The sequence below is a fragment of the Crotalus tigris genome, unplaced genomic scaffold (genome assembly GCF_016545835.1).
Source record: "Crotalus tigris isolate CLP2741 ecotype Arizona unplaced genomic scaffold, ASM1654583v1 scf7180000018317.730465, whole genome shotgun sequence".
Classification (NCBI taxonomy): domain Eukaryota; kingdom Metazoa; phylum Chordata; class Lepidosauria; order Squamata; family Viperidae; genus Crotalus; species Crotalus tigris.
The window spans coordinates 21,945-40,670 of NW_024096938.1; the positions used below are offsets into that span (position 1 = coordinate 21,945).

General features: G+C 41.8%; 1 long non-coding RNA gene across 1 annotated transcript in view; it reads right to left on the minus strand.

Annotated features, from left to right (window-relative positions):
* Positions 1-1,048: 1,048 nt before the first annotated feature.
* Positions 1,049-18,726, minus strand: part of LOC120311105 — an 83,892-nt gene continuing 66,214 nt past the window's right edge. The window contains exon 3 of the long non-coding RNA XR_005557526.1: positions 1,049-1,129. This is a non-coding gene — a long non-coding RNA (uncharacterized LOC120311105). The remainder of the gene's footprint in view (positions 1,130-18,726) is intronic.

Here is an 18,726-nt window from a genome sequence, read left to right on the forward strand (position 1 = left end):
GATGGATGGAGGCTGACTGGGCCTCTGTTAGATTCCCCGTTTTGCCTGCAGAAAATCCCAGGTAGGTTCAGCTGAGAGCAGAACAAGAAAACCCTAACAAAGAGCAGACAGCCGAATTTCTTTGCCTGTTTACCTTGGAGGGCATGAGGTTGATGAACAAGAAGGAAAGGAAGGGCCGCTTTCTACCATTTGGCACCCATCACACAGATTTTATCTTCCTGGGCTCCAAGATCACCTCAGATGGGGACTGTAGCCAAGAAATTAAAAGACGCTTGCTCCTGGGGAGGAAAGCTATGGCAAATCTAGACAGCACACTCAAAAGCAGAGACATCACCCTGCCAACAAAAGTGTGTGTAGTCAAGGCCATGGTTTTCCCAGTTGCAATGTATGGCTGTGAGTTGGACCATAAGAAAGGCTGAGTGCCAAAGAATTGAGGCCTTTGAACTCTGGTGCTGGAGAAGACTCCTGTGAGTTCCCTGGACCACAAGGGGATCAAACCAGTCAGTCCTAGAGGAGATCAACCCTGACTGCTCTTTAGAAGGCCAGATTCTGAAGTTGAAACTCTAATACTTTGGCCACCTAATGAGAAGGAAGGACTCACTGGAGAAGGGCCTAATGCTGGGAAAGATTGAGGGCAATAGAAGAAGGGGACGACAGAGAATGAGGTGGCTGGATGGAGTCATTGAAGCAGTAGGCATGAGCTTAAATGGACTCCAGAAGATGGTAGAGGACAGGAAGGCCTGGAGGAACATTGTCCATGGGGTCGCGATGGGTCGGACATGACTTCGCAACTAATAACAATAACAACAATAACACACCATCACACAAGACTCAGAAGACCCATTTGGGTCTTTTTTAAAACCAAGGTTAGACATTTTAAATATAAATACATTATTTTGAGCAGAGCTTGGACAGGTATTAGAAAAACAGTAGCGTGTTGGCTTAGACCAGAATGTACCATCTTTGGGGTATGCACCTGACAAGAAACTTGAGCTCCCAGAAAAAGAGGCCCAAGGGCAAAAGTATAGAAAGAAAAGGAAGGAATCTTACCTTCTGTGATGTTCAGATGGACTGCTCCATGGCCAGGTTGTGATATCACCAGAAAACTCAGCACAAAGAGAAGTGGCATCTGCGAATAAGAGGAAAGGTAATGTCCATATAAAGATTACACTGCAGGATGTAACAAAACAGAGTTGGTAAAGGACCTTATAATCCAAGCCCCTTGCTCAAGCAGGAGACCCTATGCCATTTCAGACAAATGGATGTCCAATCTCTTCTTAAAAACCTCCAGTGATCACTCCAAGATAAATCATGTATTCTTCCATTCAATTACTGTGTCTACTCAACACTGGTGTGAGGGGCTGTCTGCTAAAACAAAGCAAGGCTATGGCATACACTTGAAAGAAAACCGGGAAGCCTGTATTTGTGTCTGGCAAGAACAAAGAGTGTTTATTCACAGAGAATATACATGTGTAAACCCTTGTGTCTATTCTAGGTGGTTCGAGAACTGATAAACAGTAACAAAGAGTTAGACATCCTGCATATCTCAGCGAGAAGTTAGGAATACGGATGGCCTGGAGCAAATAGGATGTGTATTAGAATATTAGATAACTCCTGGAGAATTCATTAGCCAAGGCTTAGGAACAGGGACGGCTAGAGACCAATATAACAAATGGTTAGATCATTACTAAAATAGTTATTAAATGATATTTCTTATGTATCCTGCCGTGTTCCACCTTCTGCTTTAGTGAAATTGTATAAAGCTCTCTTAATCCTTTGTTCTGGGTCCTGGCAGGTTGCTGGCTGGAACCTCTTTTGCTGAAGCATTTCAAGAAAAAGAAAACAAAATCTGCATCTCATGTCTGATGTTCTCCATTGGCTTTGACACCAGGCTTAGACCTAAATTGGGGACAACAGGTGGGTGCAAAAGATTTTGTAAACGTTGCCCTAATAAAATTAAGAGCAGCAGTCTTACACAAGTACCCCTATTTTGTCCACCATCAGAAGGAATGTGATCATAGAAACAGCAATAGTACTTAAACTATACCGCTTCACAGTGCTTTACAGCCCTCTCTAAGAGGTTTACAGTGTTAGAATATTGCCCCCAACAATCTGGGTCTTGATTTTACTGACTCGGAAGGATGGAAGGATGAGTCAATCTTCAGCCAGTGAGATTCCAACTGCCAAACTGCTGGCAAGTCGGCCGTCAACAGAATTAGTGTGCAATACTGCATTCTAACCACTGTGCCACCAGGGCTCCTACAATCATACAAACAATGACTAAACTTGTTTTCTATTTTCCTGTTTCCTTCTGACTGTTTCAGAAAGTACACAGTGAATGTTTGGCCTGCAGTAAGTTCCTTTGCATTAAATCCTTGGGAGAAATTCTGAAAATGGGCCTGGGAAAGTCTTCGCTAGGGAGAAGCATCACAAGTCAGTGTGTGCCTCTCTGAACCATCCATAAAGCATGATGTAAGACAGGCTTATTAAAAGCCAGGACAGCAACTTCGGCTGCCAAGCCCTGAAACCTTATCTTCTGGTTACATTTGTTTATTTAGATTTACTGATATCCCAACGCTAGTGGGTTTTGTTACCTCTCCCGGACTCCTGAGATTTTACCGTTTGGTTACTTTGAGGTCTATGCAGAAATTAAAACAAACGCATTTGTTTGCTTGTTTATATGCAGTATCGCTAAATCTTGCAACTCATGATGGTGGGACTGAGGCCTTTGCTACTGGCCATGCACACTAAATGTTGACAATGCTTGCATTCCTGATAGTCTTCTACTCAAATAGCCTAGTGTCTGGCACACGTATAGCTAAGTAGCTAAGTTCCTTTCAAGCAGAACCTGTAGGATTCTTGTTTAATGAATTTTTAAATGGCCTTTCAAAGCATGCTGCTCAGCCTCAACTTGCAACAGTTAATTTAGTGACTGTTCAAAGGAGAAACTTCCTGACAGTTAGAACAATTAACCAATGGAACAACCTGCCTCCAGAAGCGGTGAATGCTCCAACACTGGAAGTTTTTAAGAAGAGACTGGACAGCCATTTGTCCGAAATGGTGTAGGGTCTCCTGCCTGAGCAGGGGGTTGGACTCGATGACCTCCAAGGTCCCTTCCAACTTTATTATTATTGTTGTTGTTGTTGTTGTTGTTATTGTTATTATTATTGAGGATCATCGCAGTCGGCCAGATGTTCAGACTGGATTTGGCATTTTGTCTACCTATCGAGTCCTTACCAAGGACCTGGGATAGGCAGATGTGGATGTTTGATGGTTTTACAGATATCGTCGCATGATGGAAGCAGTTCCTAGTAAGGCCGCCTTTTGCAATTGACTAATGGCAAATTTGTCAATGCCAATGGTGTTCAAGTGGTGCTTCAGTTGTTTTGGGATTGCACCCAAGGTGCCTATTACTATTGGTACTACCCTTGCTTGCTTTTGCCACAGTCTTTCTATTTTTATTTGTAGGTCTTTGTATTTTGTTATCTTCTCCAGTTCTTTCTCGTCTATTCTGCTATCTCCAGGCACTGCCACGTCCACTATCCAGACTTTTTTGTCTTTCTTATCAACAATTGTTGTTGTAGTTGTTGTTATTATTGTTATTATTACTTATGACCATTTTTCACAGTTACAACTTTTACAGCATCCCCACAATCATGTGATCAAAATTCAGATGCTTGGCAGCTGGTTCATATTTATGAATGCTGCTGTGTCCCAAGGTCACATGATCATCGTTTGCGAACTTCTGACAAGCAAAAGCCAATGGGGATGCTAGATACACTTATCAACCAGTTACTAACTTATCAAGTGCAGTGACTCACTTAACAACTGTAGCAAAAAAGGTCATAAAATGGGGCAAAACTCACCTAATAAATGTCTGACTTAGCAACAGAAATTTTGGGCTTAAGTCGAGGATTCCCTGTATATGAAATTGGTTTTAAAACATAAATAGCTACAAACAACCAAGAAACTCAACAGATTCCAGACCCATGAATTGAAGCCAGAAGTTATTGTACCCCAAGCACATTAAGCACAGGTGGGCAGGAATAAATACCTTTTCAGAATGCTTTATAAAGCAACAGATTGAAACTACCAAATTCAACAGGGTTGTAGGAGTGTGTGGCCAGCAAAGAGATTATCTGATCTTGAATATGCACGATGTGAATAACTCTGAATGGTGGACCCAAGAGGCCAATTTTATTTCCCAGAAAGCAATATATAAGAATAAAATAATCCCTCAGATGAACATTTGTTCATTTAAGGCTCTAAAGGCAAAAATTAGCACTTTAAAATGGATTAACAAGAAGCCACGCAACCAATAAAGAACTTGGGTTTGAATGTCACACAGCAATCACAAAAGTTCTGGCCACCAGCTCCTGCTCTACCTGCAAATGTTAAATCATCTTCAAGGTAGCTCCATATGAAAGGAAGCTATATTCACCAACCCTGCATTTTACCCAATAAATGAGCTTTACTTTAACACGAAGTGGCCTAAATTGGTTATAAAACCATGTCTAGCCATTGGCACTAACTACACCTCCTCTGAGCATGCTGAATTTAAAAGGTACGTATTGCATAAATGACTTTATAGATTAAGTTCTGTCCTCTATAAATGAAGTGCTATAAAAAGTATGATTTTCTTCCTGAGCCCAAGCTTTAACCTGTTCATTGTTTCAGCCATTTCCCTAGGATAAAATGATCAAAAATAGAGCTCATGTAGAGTGTCATTTGCTACACATGTCTTGTGTAGCATCTTGTGTCAGAAATGCAGGAACTGGAAAAGGGGAAATTATTAATTTAATATTTAATTTTTTAAAAAAGCTTTGATAAAAGATAGATTTATATAGTTCTAGCCCAGTCACCAGGCCACATTAATGGCAGAGATATATCTGACTAGCAAGTCATTCTATGTGCAAGTCGGTTCTAGAGGGCCCTGTAAAAGATGGATAGTTGTTTGAACAGTGCCACATTCACAATGAATATCTCCATGCTCAGGGAGAAATCTCAATTTTCCCTTGTAATCTTTAGTTCTAACTAGGCCAGTGATTAAACATCTCCAGATCATCCACTCCTCTTCCGCACCTGCAGGCAGTTCCTCAAGTGGTTCTATCCAAATATGAAGATGTTTTATTTGAGATTTCCATCTTTTTTAATCGTTCTTTTGGGATGTAGTAACCTCCTCAGCACATTGGTGACATCTCAGTCCATAGCTTTGGATGATTTCTCTAGGTTGTTGTTAGTTGCGAAGTCATGTCCAACCTATTGAGACCCCATGGACAATGTTCCTCCAGGCCTTTCTGTCCTCTACCATCTTCTTGAGTCCATTTAAGCTCACGCCTACTGCTTCAGTGACTCCATCCAGCCACCTCATTCTCTGTCATCCCTTCTTCTATTGCCCTCAATCTTTCCCAGCATTAGGCTCTTCTCCAATGAGTCCTTCCTTCTCATTAGGGGGCCAAAGTATTTGAGTTTCAACTTCAGGATCTGGCCTTCTAAAGAGTAGTCGTGGTTGATCTCCTCTAGGACTGACCGGTTTGATCGCCTTGCAGTCCAGGGGACTTGCAGGAGTCTTCTCCAGCACCATAATTCAAAGGCCTCAATTCTTTGGTGCTCAGCCTTTCTTATGGTCCAACTTTCACAGCCATATGTAGCAACTGGGAAAACCATGACCTTGACTATACGTACTTTTGTGGGCAGGGTGATGTCTCTGCTTTTTAGTATGCTGTCTACATTTGCCATAGGTTTGCTCCCCAGGAGCAAGCGTTTTTTAATTATGCTGCAGTCCCCATCTGTGGTGATTTGGAGTTTTATATAAAAGTTTAAAAAATGAGGCCAAGAGAGAATTTTGAGTGGCCACTATAAAAGTTGGAAGTACCCACTTTCTGAGTGTGCCCACACATCAAGAATTTAAGTCACCCTGACACCAATTCTCCAAGTCCCATTCCATGGCACCAAAAATCACTGAGAGGTCTAAAGAATCTACAGACATGTATTCTCTCATTCCCCAACCTCCAAGGTAATCAGGATAGCTTTCATCCCAAAATCCTGGCTAGAAAACAGAACAGAAGGGATTTAAATAATTTGTGTCTTCCAAAAGTCTTGGGAATTGACAAGATGTCATCTGCTCTGAAACCCAAGAATTCTGTGAGAGAAACTGGATGATCAGTCTTGAAAACAGAAGACCTACGTTGGCTTCTTCAGCAGTTGGATCATGGTTTAACACATTTCGTCTCTGATCAACATATTGTGAGCCCAGTCCTGACAGATTTCATTAGTGAGGAAAGACAAGGATCTGGAACATGAGCAGTCAATCTTTTCATCTTCAAAGGCTTCCAGCTGGTGGGGCAGAGCTTGATTTGGTTTCATCTTCAGAGACGTGCATTCCTAATGTCATGCTAGGGAAATGCTAATCAACTGCCTCTGAAGTGAGTCATACAGACAACCATCAAGTGCCATATGAGGTCCATGATCTGCCTATATTAATAGTCGACAAATATTGCAACTCTATGATTTGTGGACTTCAACTCCCAAAATTCCTGGATGACTAAGGAATTCTGGGAACTGAAGTCCACAGGTTGTACATTTGCTATAGTTGCCCACCCCTAGCTTATATCAATCTAGAGATCAGTGACAGACTGCTGTCCTCAAGTAACTTGTCAGTACAGTATATAAATGACACAAGGTTTGTTCCATGCTTGTACTTCCATCTGAATTTGGCCAAACCAAGGCATCCTTGCAAAGCAACTATGAACATTTCTACTGACAAAATAACACAAACATTTTTCACAAGAAATTCATATGGGTTCCACATACTGACTCCATAATGCCATACACTCCTTTCCCATCTTGTAACTATGATTTTACTTCGATGTACTTTCATTTTAGTATCAGGAATATTTATCTTTGACAATTTTAATGTTTTATGCTGTAAGCTACAGAGAGTTGCTTCTAAATGAGTTGGGTAGCAAATAAATTTAATAAATAATAAATAAATAAATAAATAAATATGATGGACTGTCTCTTCTTGTACAAGCTTGTACAATTCCATCCAGATGGTTACATTTCTAATCCACCACTGTTTTGTCTGCATTATATTTCAGTCTATTTTTATTTATTTGTCTATCCTGTCTATCAGTCATCTATCCCTGTCTGTCTGTCTGTCTGTCTGTCTGTCTGTCTATCTATCTATCTATCTATCTATCTATCTATCTATCTATCTGTATCTATCTATCATCTCTCTCTATCACTGTCTCTCTACCATCTCTCTCTCTCTCTCTCTATCTATCTATCTATCTACTGTATCTATCTATTCATCCATCTGTCTATCCTCTATCTGTCTCTCTCTCTATCTACCATCTCTCTCTCTCTCCCTCTCTCTCTCTCTCTCTCTATCTATCTATCTATCATCTCTCTCTATCTGTCTCTCTACCATCTCTCTCTCTCTCTCTCTATTTATCTATCTACTGTATCTATCTATTCATCCATCTGTCTATTCTCTATCTGTCTGTATCTACCATCTCTCTCTCTCTGTCTGTCTATCATCTCTCCATCTCTATCTACCATCTCTGTGTCTGTCTATCTATCTATCTATCTATCTATCTATCTATCTATCTATCTATCATCTGTCTTTCTATCTATCTATCTATCTATCTATCTATCTATCTATCTATCTATCATCTCTATCACTGTCTCTCTACCATTTCTCTCTCTCTCTCTCTCTATCTATCTATCCATCTGTCTACTGTATATCTATTCATCCATCTGTCTATCCTCTATCTGTCTCTCTCTATCTACCATCTCTCTCTCTCTGTCTATCATCTCTCCATCTCTATCTACCATCTCTGTGTCTGTCTCTCTGTCTATATCTGTCTATCTATCTATCTATCTATCTATCTATCTATCTATCTATATATCTATCTATCTATCTATCATCTCTCTCTATCACTGTCTCTCTACCATTTCTCTCTCTCTCTCTATCTATCTATCTACTGTATCTATCTATTCATCCCTGTCTATCCTCTATCTGTCTCTCTCTATCTACCATCTCTCTGTCTGTCTGTCTGTCTGTCTGTCTGTCTGTCTGTCTGTCTATCTATCTATCTATCTATCTATCTATCTATCTATCTATCTATCTATCTAATCTATTTATCATATTCTTGAACTGCCCATCTCCCTCACAGAGTGACTTTTTGCCTTCAACTAACCCAAAACAGCTTTTGAATACCATTTGTTAATTTTACTCTAAAGTGGTAATTCTGCGTTTTATTTACAGTATCTATTCCTTAATAGCTAGACTGTTTTATCAGTTTTCATTATTCGGTCCACGCAGTTCCCTCAGTTCTTGCTGGAGCTGTTCTTTGTCTTTAATCTAAACCATAAACATTATTTTCTTATAATTAATGTTTGACTACATAATTTGGATCATATCCCCAAATCCTCCCAATTGCAATTCCTTGCCTCCCCAGCGCATTGTTGTAAGCGGCGGGGGGGGGAAATCTGTCATAAATGAAAGAAATCTATACTGTACAATAAATGTATATTGGGCAGGATGCATGTTTAGTCCTATATGTATCTGAGTGTGTTTGTGCATAATGACCTCATTTGTTTTGTTAAAATTTCAACACTTGGGACTGTAATTCTTATTCTTTCAAATACCCACGGAGGTGGTATACCATCTGAGTGCCACTTAGAAACAGCTTCCCCCTATATCTATATTTAGTTTTCTAAAAAAACCTTGCATTCTAAAAAATATTCCCATATATAGATTGGATGAGTTTTAGAGAGGCCATTCTGTAAGCAATAAAACTCACCACATCATAGGGGGATCTGATCCAGGAGGGTTTTGCTTAATTCTTTTAATGTTCTTAAGGGATAGAAAACCCCTTGTGGAGACAAATGGACTTGAGGGTCTTCTATTGTTGTAGGTAAGTGGGGAATATGGTCACCTTCACACTTGACTTTCCAAATCTCTCTCCTTTGCTAAAACCAAATGGCTCATTTCACACATTTCCAAATGTTTTAGAAGAAGACAGCTCCAAATGCTGACCCTGAGCCTTGGTCCGCACAGACAAGGGCTATTTATATATCAGCCAATCAAGAACACAAAAGGAGAAGCAGAGAGAATCACAATGGGGTGGCCGCACGAACCATCTGTTTGGGAAAAAATTCAGGAATGAAACAGGATTCTGTCTACCACACAAAATCTCCTCCTTCCTCGCCCCAGTTCTTATGATGTTCTATTCAGGGAAGCAACCGACAGACACAAGTGGAGCAAGGATGGCGCAGATACTTAATTTTGTTATTAAACCCAGTCTGGAGATGAAAAAAAAAAGGGAGCCCTTTCATCAGAGGGAGAGACGGTGTACGGCTGCCCTCGTGTGGTTGTTTCGTTGCAATCATTAGGAGGGACCACTGGTGCACCCTCCCATTTATTGGTGCTAGCAAAGGGTCTAAGGGAGGCAATCCTACCTGGGATGCTGTAAATCCCTCCGGTCCCAACTTCCACCTGAAAAAGGAGAGAGCTAATGTTTTGCTTTTCCAGAAGTAGGGGTAGAAAGTAAAACACTTGGTCTCTCTTGTGTAAGGAAAGCTTTCTCCTGCTTAAGTGTTTTTAAGCCAGTAAGAGGACAGTTCTCACTCTGTTTGATACACTCACTGGAATTTTTTGGGGGAAAAGTAGGATAGGATAGGTGTGAGCCTCATCAGGCTTAGAGCTGCAAAGAAAAACATTCCAGAAAAAAAACCTCCCTAATGGCAGAGGCATTTGGGCAGCAATTTCATTCTCATTCTCTCCCTTCTTCCTCCTGCTTATGTGATGTGGAACATAGGCACCCTGCCCTGTGCACACAAGAACCACATGTGCACCCGGATGCAACACAAGTGGAAATGCAAACACAAATACACACTCGCATACAGTCAGAAAGTATTACATGGGGGAAAATACAGGCACGGCTGCTGGAAAAGGCATTGGAAAGAATTCCACAAGGCAACCTCTGCAGCTTTTCCCTACTTGGTTGAGATTTATAGCTATAGAAGAAATACTTGGATGAAGTCACCTGCAGCGAGAGCTTCAGTAGGACACTGGTAATGTCCAGTTATACAAAGGATTTTATGGACGACAGGCGTAGCTTTTTCTGTGCCAAAAATCAATCAAAGGCAATGTTTTTGCATATTCCCAAAATGTATTTTTAGAAATGCAATACATTATTGGGGAGATTTGTTTGAAGTATTTTGAGTCACTTCTAGGTGAGATGGGTGGCAAAGAAAGAAAGAAAAGAGAGAGAGAGAAAAAAAAATTAAGGAATGAATGAATGAAAGAAAGGGAGAGAAAATGAAAGACAAAGAAAGAAAGAAAGAAAGAAAGAAAGAAAGAAAGAAAGAAAGAAAGAAAGAAAGACAAAGAAAGGGAGAGAGAGAAAGAAAGAGAAAAAGATCATGAAAGACAGAAAGAAAAGAAGAAAGAAGGAAAGAAAGAAAGAAAGAAAGAAAGGGAGAGAGAGAGAAAGAAAATGAAAGAAAGAAAAGAAAGAAAGAGAGAGAGAGAGAGAAAGAAAGAAAGAAAGAAAGAAAGAAAGAAAGACCCTCTCTTTTATTTTTTACCCAGAAAGCTTCAAGAGACTTTGATTTTCCAGATATAAATGTATACAACTAGATGTATTTTCTACCTTCTGTGAATGCATCCAGTCTTGGATTCAGTATATTTGGCACACCTTCAAAACAGAGAGTATGAGGCAGTCCTTGACTTACAACCAAAACTGGGTTCAGAATTTCTGTTGCTAAGCAAGGCAGTTGTTAAGTGAGTCCAATTTTATGAACTTTTTGCCACAGTTGTTAAGCAAATCACTGCAGTTGTTAAGTGAATCAGTGAATTTGTAACACACACACACACACACAAGCCAGCTTCCAACAAGCAAAGTCAATGGGGGAAGCCAGATTCACATAATAACCGCATGATTCACTTAGTAACTGCAGTGATTCACTTAACAACTGTGGCAAAAAAAAGTCTAAAATGGGGCAAAGCTAACTTAAGAATTGCCTTGCTTAGCAACAGAAATTTTAGGCTCAATTGTGGTCATAAATTGAGGTTTACCTGTAGGCTGCAAATACCTCCAGTTCATGGCCCTGAAGATTTACAGAAACAGAAAAGCCAAGTCTGCATTCAGAACAAAAGGAAAAGTTGACAATGAATGGAACAGGATTATGAATTTCTGCTCATTATGGCGCTACAATACAGGTATAATTTGTTTAAAAACTGCAATATTGGAATAATCTCCCACTGAAATACTTGTGGATGTCTAGATATGTGCCAGCATTCCTAAATTAGCCCTAAAAGAATTTAACAACACTTTGCAAAATAATTTTCCAAAAATTGTTTATAGATTTATTAGAGTAGATTAACTTGGCTATTGAAGAGTACAGAGTTACAAGAGGAAGGAAACTCTGATTTGGGGTCTATTGTACACGCTTCTTTTGGGGGAATAACTCATAGCTTTAGCTAACTATTGGAGCTATGCTTTGGTGTAGTCAGCATCTCCTTCCTTTATTTTAACAGCATCCTCAACTTATTAGAAAAGCAGATGCGAAATCATCCGCTATGGTTTATACAAAGAATCCCCATGCTGTGCTAACATAGGAAAATGTGGGTGTACAATCACAATGTACATCAGGATAAAATCAAAAGCAAGAGCCCTCAGGAAACTAAGTTCTCACAAACTAACATCCCAGAGTGTTAAATTTCATCTTCTTAAACGTGACCATGAAGGAGAAGGAGATACGATGGAAGATGGTGTAGGAGAGGACCAGGCTGAGCCCGAGGGAGGGGTCAAACTGGGCGCTATCTAACAAAATAAAATTCAGTGGTGAAAAAAGTAAGGTTCTACATTTAGGCAAGAAAAACCAAATGTACAGGTATAGTATAGGGGGTACCTTGCTCAACAGTAGTAACTGTGAGAGGGACCTAGTAGACAATCACCTAAATATGAGCCAGCAGTGTGCTGCAGCTGCCAAAAAGGCCAACACAATGCTACGCTGCATTAACAGAGGGATAGAATCAAGATCACGTGAAGGGTTAATAGCACTTTACAATGCCTTGGTAAGGCCACACTTGGAATACTGCATCCAGTTTTGGTCACCGCGATGTAAAAAAGATGTTGAGACTCTAGAAAGAGTACAGAGAAGAGCAACAAAGATGATTAGGGGACTGGAGGCTAAAACATATAAGGAACGGTTGCTGGAATTGGGTATGTCTAGTTTAATGAAGAGAAGAACGAGGGGGGACATGAGAGCAGTGTTCCAATCTCTCAGGGGCTGCCACAAAGAAGAGGGAGTCAAGCTATTTTCCAAGGCGCCTGAGGGCAGGACAAGAAGGAATGGATGGAAACTAATCAAGGAGAGAAGCAACCTAGAACTAAGGAGAAGCTTCCTGACAGTTAGAACAATTAACCAATGGAACAACCTGCCTCCAGAAGCGGTGAATGCTCCAACACTGGAGGTTTTTAAGAAGAGACTGGACAGCCATTTGTCCAAGATGGTATAGGGTTTCCTGCCTGAGCAGGGGGTTGGACTAGATGACCTCCAAGGTCCCTTCCAACTTTATTATTATTATTATTATTATTATTATTATTATTATTATTATTATTATTATTATTATTATTCCCTGCATGCCCACAAGAGATCTATGCAGTGGTGGGATTCAACTAATTTAACAACCGGTTCTCTGCGTGAAGAGCAACTTAAGAACACGTAAAGGTACGGGCTTCCCTGAACGCTAAAAGTAAAGTGGGGGGTGGGAGTGGAGTAAGCCAACTGAGGAAGAGGCAGAGGTGTAAAACTGCTGCAGGGTGGTCAGTTTCACCCACCACCACCCAGGAACAAAACTTCTCAAGTGGCCCTGAGGAGCCTCGATCACCAGGGTTTCACCCACTTGCACGAAGCAACAGCCTGTGTGGGCTGCCTCCATCTCAGCCGGGAAAGGGAGAAAGGGGGAAGGCGGCTTACGGTAATTTCCTTCGCCTACCTGGGTATCCTTAAGTCTTCTTTCCTTCCTTCCTCCACGCAGTGATCACTGGTCCGCACTTCCTTGCTGCCCTGCATTGGCCCGCGTTTCCCTTCTCCGTTCTGGAAATGGCAGTCCCGTTTTCTGCCACTTTCCTCCTGGTAGAATGGAGGAAAGGAAGGATGCTTTGTATGGAAGGATGTTACGCAGTGGTGGGATTCAAATATGATGGACAACTGGTTCTCTGTGTGGATGCAGCTTCCGGAAGTCCATTCTGGGCCTGGGCAACAAAAAATTAGCTACCAGTGGTGCGAACTGGCTGAATCCCACCACTGATGCGACGGTAAGCTCCAGGAAAACTATGCCAGCTGGAGCTGGGCAAGGAAGGCCAGGCTCCCCTTCTCCAAGGGTTCTTCAAAGCCCTTGAGAAGTGGATCTGCTGGCTGGCCTGATCCACTCAAGGGCTTTGCCGTGGCCTGCTTGTGGGCTGTAGCCCAGAGGTTGGGGGCCCCTGTTGTAGAGAGATTAAGCTTCCAATAAATCTTTGTACTCATTTGAACTGAAGGCAGATCCATGTGTCTCGGGATAATGCTGCAGGATACCCGATCTGGGTCCGTCATCAGGACCAGGGTTTTTGTCTTCTGAGCTTTCGGACTTGTGCTGGAGCCCTCCATGGGGAACTTCTCGGTAGCAGAGTGTGTACTGTTCTCTGTGTGGCTGTTTTTGTGCTGCTCGTCCAACAATCTTAGTAGCTGCGAAATTGAATGTGTGTCCTTGTTCACTGCAGGTACAAGACACTGCAGGTACAAGACCAACTTCCGTATATGGAAGCTGTGGAACGCAGTTTCCAAGATCTGCAAGTGGGCATTGCACACCACCCAGAGGCTACCCTACAAGGAAAATTAGGCCTTGTAAAAATTGCTTGGAGATGGCGGATACTTCCAATGTAATTTACTGAATCCCCTGCATGGATTGCCCCTGTGGCTATGTAGGCTAGATGGGGAGGAAGCTAATCACCAGATTGCAAGAACACAAGTGAGCAGTCAGACAAGGAGATCTGAACTCATTGGTAGCCTCATACTGCATTGAACAAGGACACACATTCAGGTTTGCAGTTACTAAGATTGTTGTATGAGCAGGCTCAAAAACAGCCAGGGAAGTGGTTGAAGCCTGGAAAACAGTCAACAAGAGTGCTGGTTTATCACCAGCCTATCAAGTACTTAGAAGGGGAGGGCTGGGCAGCACAAGCAAACAACAGCTAATGACTTAAAAGCCAGCCATCAACACACCCACTCATTTGAGCTGCCTAAATCTCCAGATTTCCCCAGCGCATGACAGGAGGTTTGTCATAGCATCTTCTTGTGAAACTCAGTCATGGGTTGTGGTTGCATATTTATTAGATACATATTTGAAGGCAGCAGGTATGCAACAAGATGGACATGCAAAAAATGCAACCTGTTTCATTGCAACATCAACAAACATCGAAGTCATAACCATAGCCAGCAAGAATAGGTTGATTGAAGCCCCAGTTTTGACTTTCCAGCCACCTTTTTTTTCTGTTTGCCTGCACTGCAGCAAGTTACCAGCAGAGGGCAGTAGACTCCCACACTTATGCTCAGCCTGCATCCATGTGCCTAGCTGCACAACGTTCTAGATTTGCTGGAAATATTTTAAAAAAATAGTTGTACAATATTTTCTTCAGAGGGAATAATAAACAACTAACCCATCAAATAGGAGCTTAGCATCCACCAAGAAAAGAGACAATTCAAGAGCGAAACAAAAGAAAATCCTGTCAAAGTAAATAAATGAACTTCCTTAAATAACTGCCAAGTTTGACTATGCAGCTCGTTTCATTTCAGGCTTCAGGCTACTGCAGAAAAAGCTCTGTTACATATTCATTTCTGGTTTTTGTGCAACTGGAGATGAAAGAAAAGTAGCGCTGTAGTTGGCCTTAAAGGAATGAAAGACATCTAAATTTAAACCACTGAACACTTTAATATTCAAAGGCAGCAATTCTAACTGGGCTTCAAAATGCGTGAGCAACGGCTGCTGTGGGATCAGGGCCGGTGCTGCTTGCTTGCCGCATCGCATTCTAAAGACAGAGCAGCGTGTGATGTGATTGAAGCTGCCCCTGTTTTTATGTGCATCACATCTGTGGCACAAATAAAACATGGGTGAAGCTAGGTTCTTCTTCATGGATTACTGCCTTGTCATGACGAAAGGGCTTTCGTAACTCAATGAAGCTATGAGCTATGCCGTGCAGGGCCACCCAAGACGGACAGGTCATAGCAGAGAGTTCTGACAAAAGGTGATCCACTGGAGAAGGAAATGGCAAACCACTCCAGTATCTTTGCCATGAAAACCCCATGGACAGTAACTATGCTGCTGGAGAAGACTCCTGCGAGTCCCTTGGACTGCAAGGCATTCAAACCGGTCAGTCCTAGAGGAGATCAACCCTGACTGCTCTTTAGAAAGCCAGATCCTGAAGTTGAAACTCAAGTACTTTGACCATCTAATGAGAAGGAAGGACTCACAGGAGAAGAGCCTAATGTTGGAAAAGATTGAGGGCAATAGAAGAAAGGGATGACAGAGAATGAGGTGGCTGGGTGGAGTCACTGAAAAGTAGGCGTGAGCTTAAATGGACTCCAGAAGATGGTAGAGGACAGGAAGGCCTGGAGGAACGTTGTCCATGGGGTCGCGATGGGTCGGACATGACTTCGCAACTAATAACAATAACAACAATAACACACCATCACACAAGACTCAGAAGACCCTTTTGGGTCTTTTTTAAAACCAAGGTTAGACATTTTAAATATAAATACATTATTTTCGCAATTAACAACAACAATGAAGCTAGGTTTGGCACTATCACAGCCACCCCCTTGGCCTTGTTTCCCATAACCCTAGATTTCTCTACACAGTGTAACAACTGAAATTCTGAGCTTAATTCAAAGTGGGCAACTTAGTGCTTCTAGACACTAATGCGCCTCCTAAACACCTTGATCGGCACTCAGATTCTCAGATCTACGTAATTTTTTTTCTTTGCATCTTATGAGTACGAACGTATATGTATGGATCTGGGTGTAATCAGGCAGTCCTCATTTAGAAACCACAATCAGGATCAGCAACTTGGTGGCTAAGCGAAATGGTTGCTAAGTGCAACTGCAACTGTGCTTGTGATCTTAGTTCACCCTTCTTTACCGACTTGCAAAGGTTGTAAATGCAAGGATCAGTTATAAAGTGACGTATTCATCACCGGCATAATTGTGAACATTGCTAAATGATGATTACTTGAATGTATGCACATAGGCAAAGCTTGTCTGTTGCAGAGAAAATGGTTTCCTGGTTCATCTATAGTAGTGATGGTGAAACTTTTAGAGACTGAGTGCCCAAACTGCAACCCAAAACCCACTTATGAATCGTTGAGTGCCGGGTGGGTGTGGCTGTGGTGGTAACAGCAGACTGGGTGGGACTAAAAAGTTCAATCAATCAATTTGAACTTTCTGAGATCTTTTTTTCCCCGCGAGAAGTTGAAATTGATTGATTGATTGAACCTTTTTTTTTTTTGCACACGGCGGTGGAGACCTAAAGCAAAAAGATTTTATAAAGCCCAGCTGAAGACCTAGGACTGGGGCGATGGTGCACATGCCCACAGAGAGGGCTCTGTATGCCACCTGTGGCCATAGGTTCACCACCACGGATCTATAGAACGGGTATCAAACTCGCCTCATCACCTGACGTGTTGTGATATATCACAGTTTTTTTGCATTACCAGAACTGGGGTGGGCACGGCCTCCACATGATGCAACCGGACCGCAGGCCAGCAGTTTGACACCCCCAATCTATAGCAATAGCAATGCCTCCAGGTCCTGAGTTCCTGCTTTTGTGGTTTAGCCATGCTTCTGTAGTAGCCGTGTTGAGTTATTACAATCTCCCAATTGCAGTCGGGCCTCTGCCCCCAAATGAATTGTCTACACAGGGCCTGAATGGATAAACTGAGCTTTCTGATTTGAGGAGGCTGACACCGTGAATGAATGCACTGGCAGCAAGAAGGGATGGCTCCATTCTTCCTTATCCTCAGTGATAAGGAAGGTCTATAACCGGAGTCTGGCTGGAACTGGCCAAATATTCATCTAGTTCAGCGCTCTTTCTTTAGCAGAGCCTATGAGACACCCACACCAGACCTGCGAGCTATTCCTCAAAGTGAGACCATCCCTTCCCTCACTTACGTTGCCCAGGAACTCAAGGCCTTTGATCCTGGAGGTAATACAGATAGTTCTCAATTTACAACCACAATTGGGATTGCTAAGAAGGTGTAAGTGTGAGGACTAGTCATAAGTCACTTTTTTCAGTGCTGTTGTAATATTTCAAACAGTCCCTAAACAAATGGTGTTGAGGACAGTGTCATGGTTCCGATAGATGAGGCCACTAAAAAGAACTCCGAGACTAAAGCTTCCTTAAAGGACATATTTATTTCACTACATAATACCAGCATGGTCAAAAGTGAACCCAAAACTGAAACACTGCCTCCCCCTCAAGATGTCATGTTCCGACTATTGAAACACTTCAAAGAATTTCCAGGCATGTTTATCCTAAAGTCTTTATTAACAGTGTAACAAATTGACGGCACATCATGGATGCCTGCCAGAATCTGAATTTCTCTTGCTTGCGTCTAACTTTTCTTTCTAAACCCCTCCCTTATTTTGCAGTCATAAATCACATCTTCCAATTAGCCTGGAGGGCAAAGATTCACTTTCGTTCCTTTTCTTGGGCTTTCCTTATGAATCTCCTCCCTCACTCTGTCATCTGAATTAACTCTAAAAATACCAGACAGTTCTGTATATCTTGTCAAAGCAATAATATCCTATATTAACAGCGTTGACACAAGGTTACAAAGTTACAAGTGAAACTTCCCACCCCTGCAGCATGTCATAAATCACATTCCCCAATTAACTACTTGCTCAGGCTTTCTAACAAAAGATACAACCTGCCAAAATGCAGCTAGCAATGACCTTGGTTCCCACAGAACAATGTATTGTTATGGCTAAGCTAAAACTCTCGTCTCCCCCCTCCCAAGTCTGTGGCAACCGAAAAGGAAGGGAAAATGGCTTCAGCTAAGATGTTTTTACACTCAGCCTGGGTTTGCAAAACACTCTACAGGTAGTGCTCGAGTTACAACTGCAATTGAGCCCAAAATTTACGTTGATAAGCGAAACATTTGTTAAGTGAGCCTGCCCCATTTTACAACCTTTCTTGCCACAAAGTTGTTCAGTGAATCACTGCATTTGTTAAAGTTAAAGGTTGCTAAATGAATCTGGATTCCCCATTGACTTTGCTTGTCAGAAGATCGGATGCCAGGGGTCATGACCCCAGGATACTGCAACCATCATAAATGTGAACCAGTCGCCAAGCATCTGAATTTTGGTCGTATAAACATAAGGATGCTGCAATGGTTGTAAGTGTGATAAATGGTCATAAGTCACTTTTTTCAGGGCTGTTGTAACTTTGAACGGTCACTATATGAACTATTGAAAGTCGAGGACTACCTGCACTATATTCCAGCTACACTGTAGGTGGGAGATCTTCTAGTCCACCACGACCCCCCATCTGGTGCAGGAATCTTCATCTTATTCTGGACAAAGGGCTCCCCAGTCTTTTCTTGAAGACTTCCCAGTGATGGAGCACCCAGAATTACAAGAGGCAAATGGTTCCACTGCTTAATAGCTCTCATA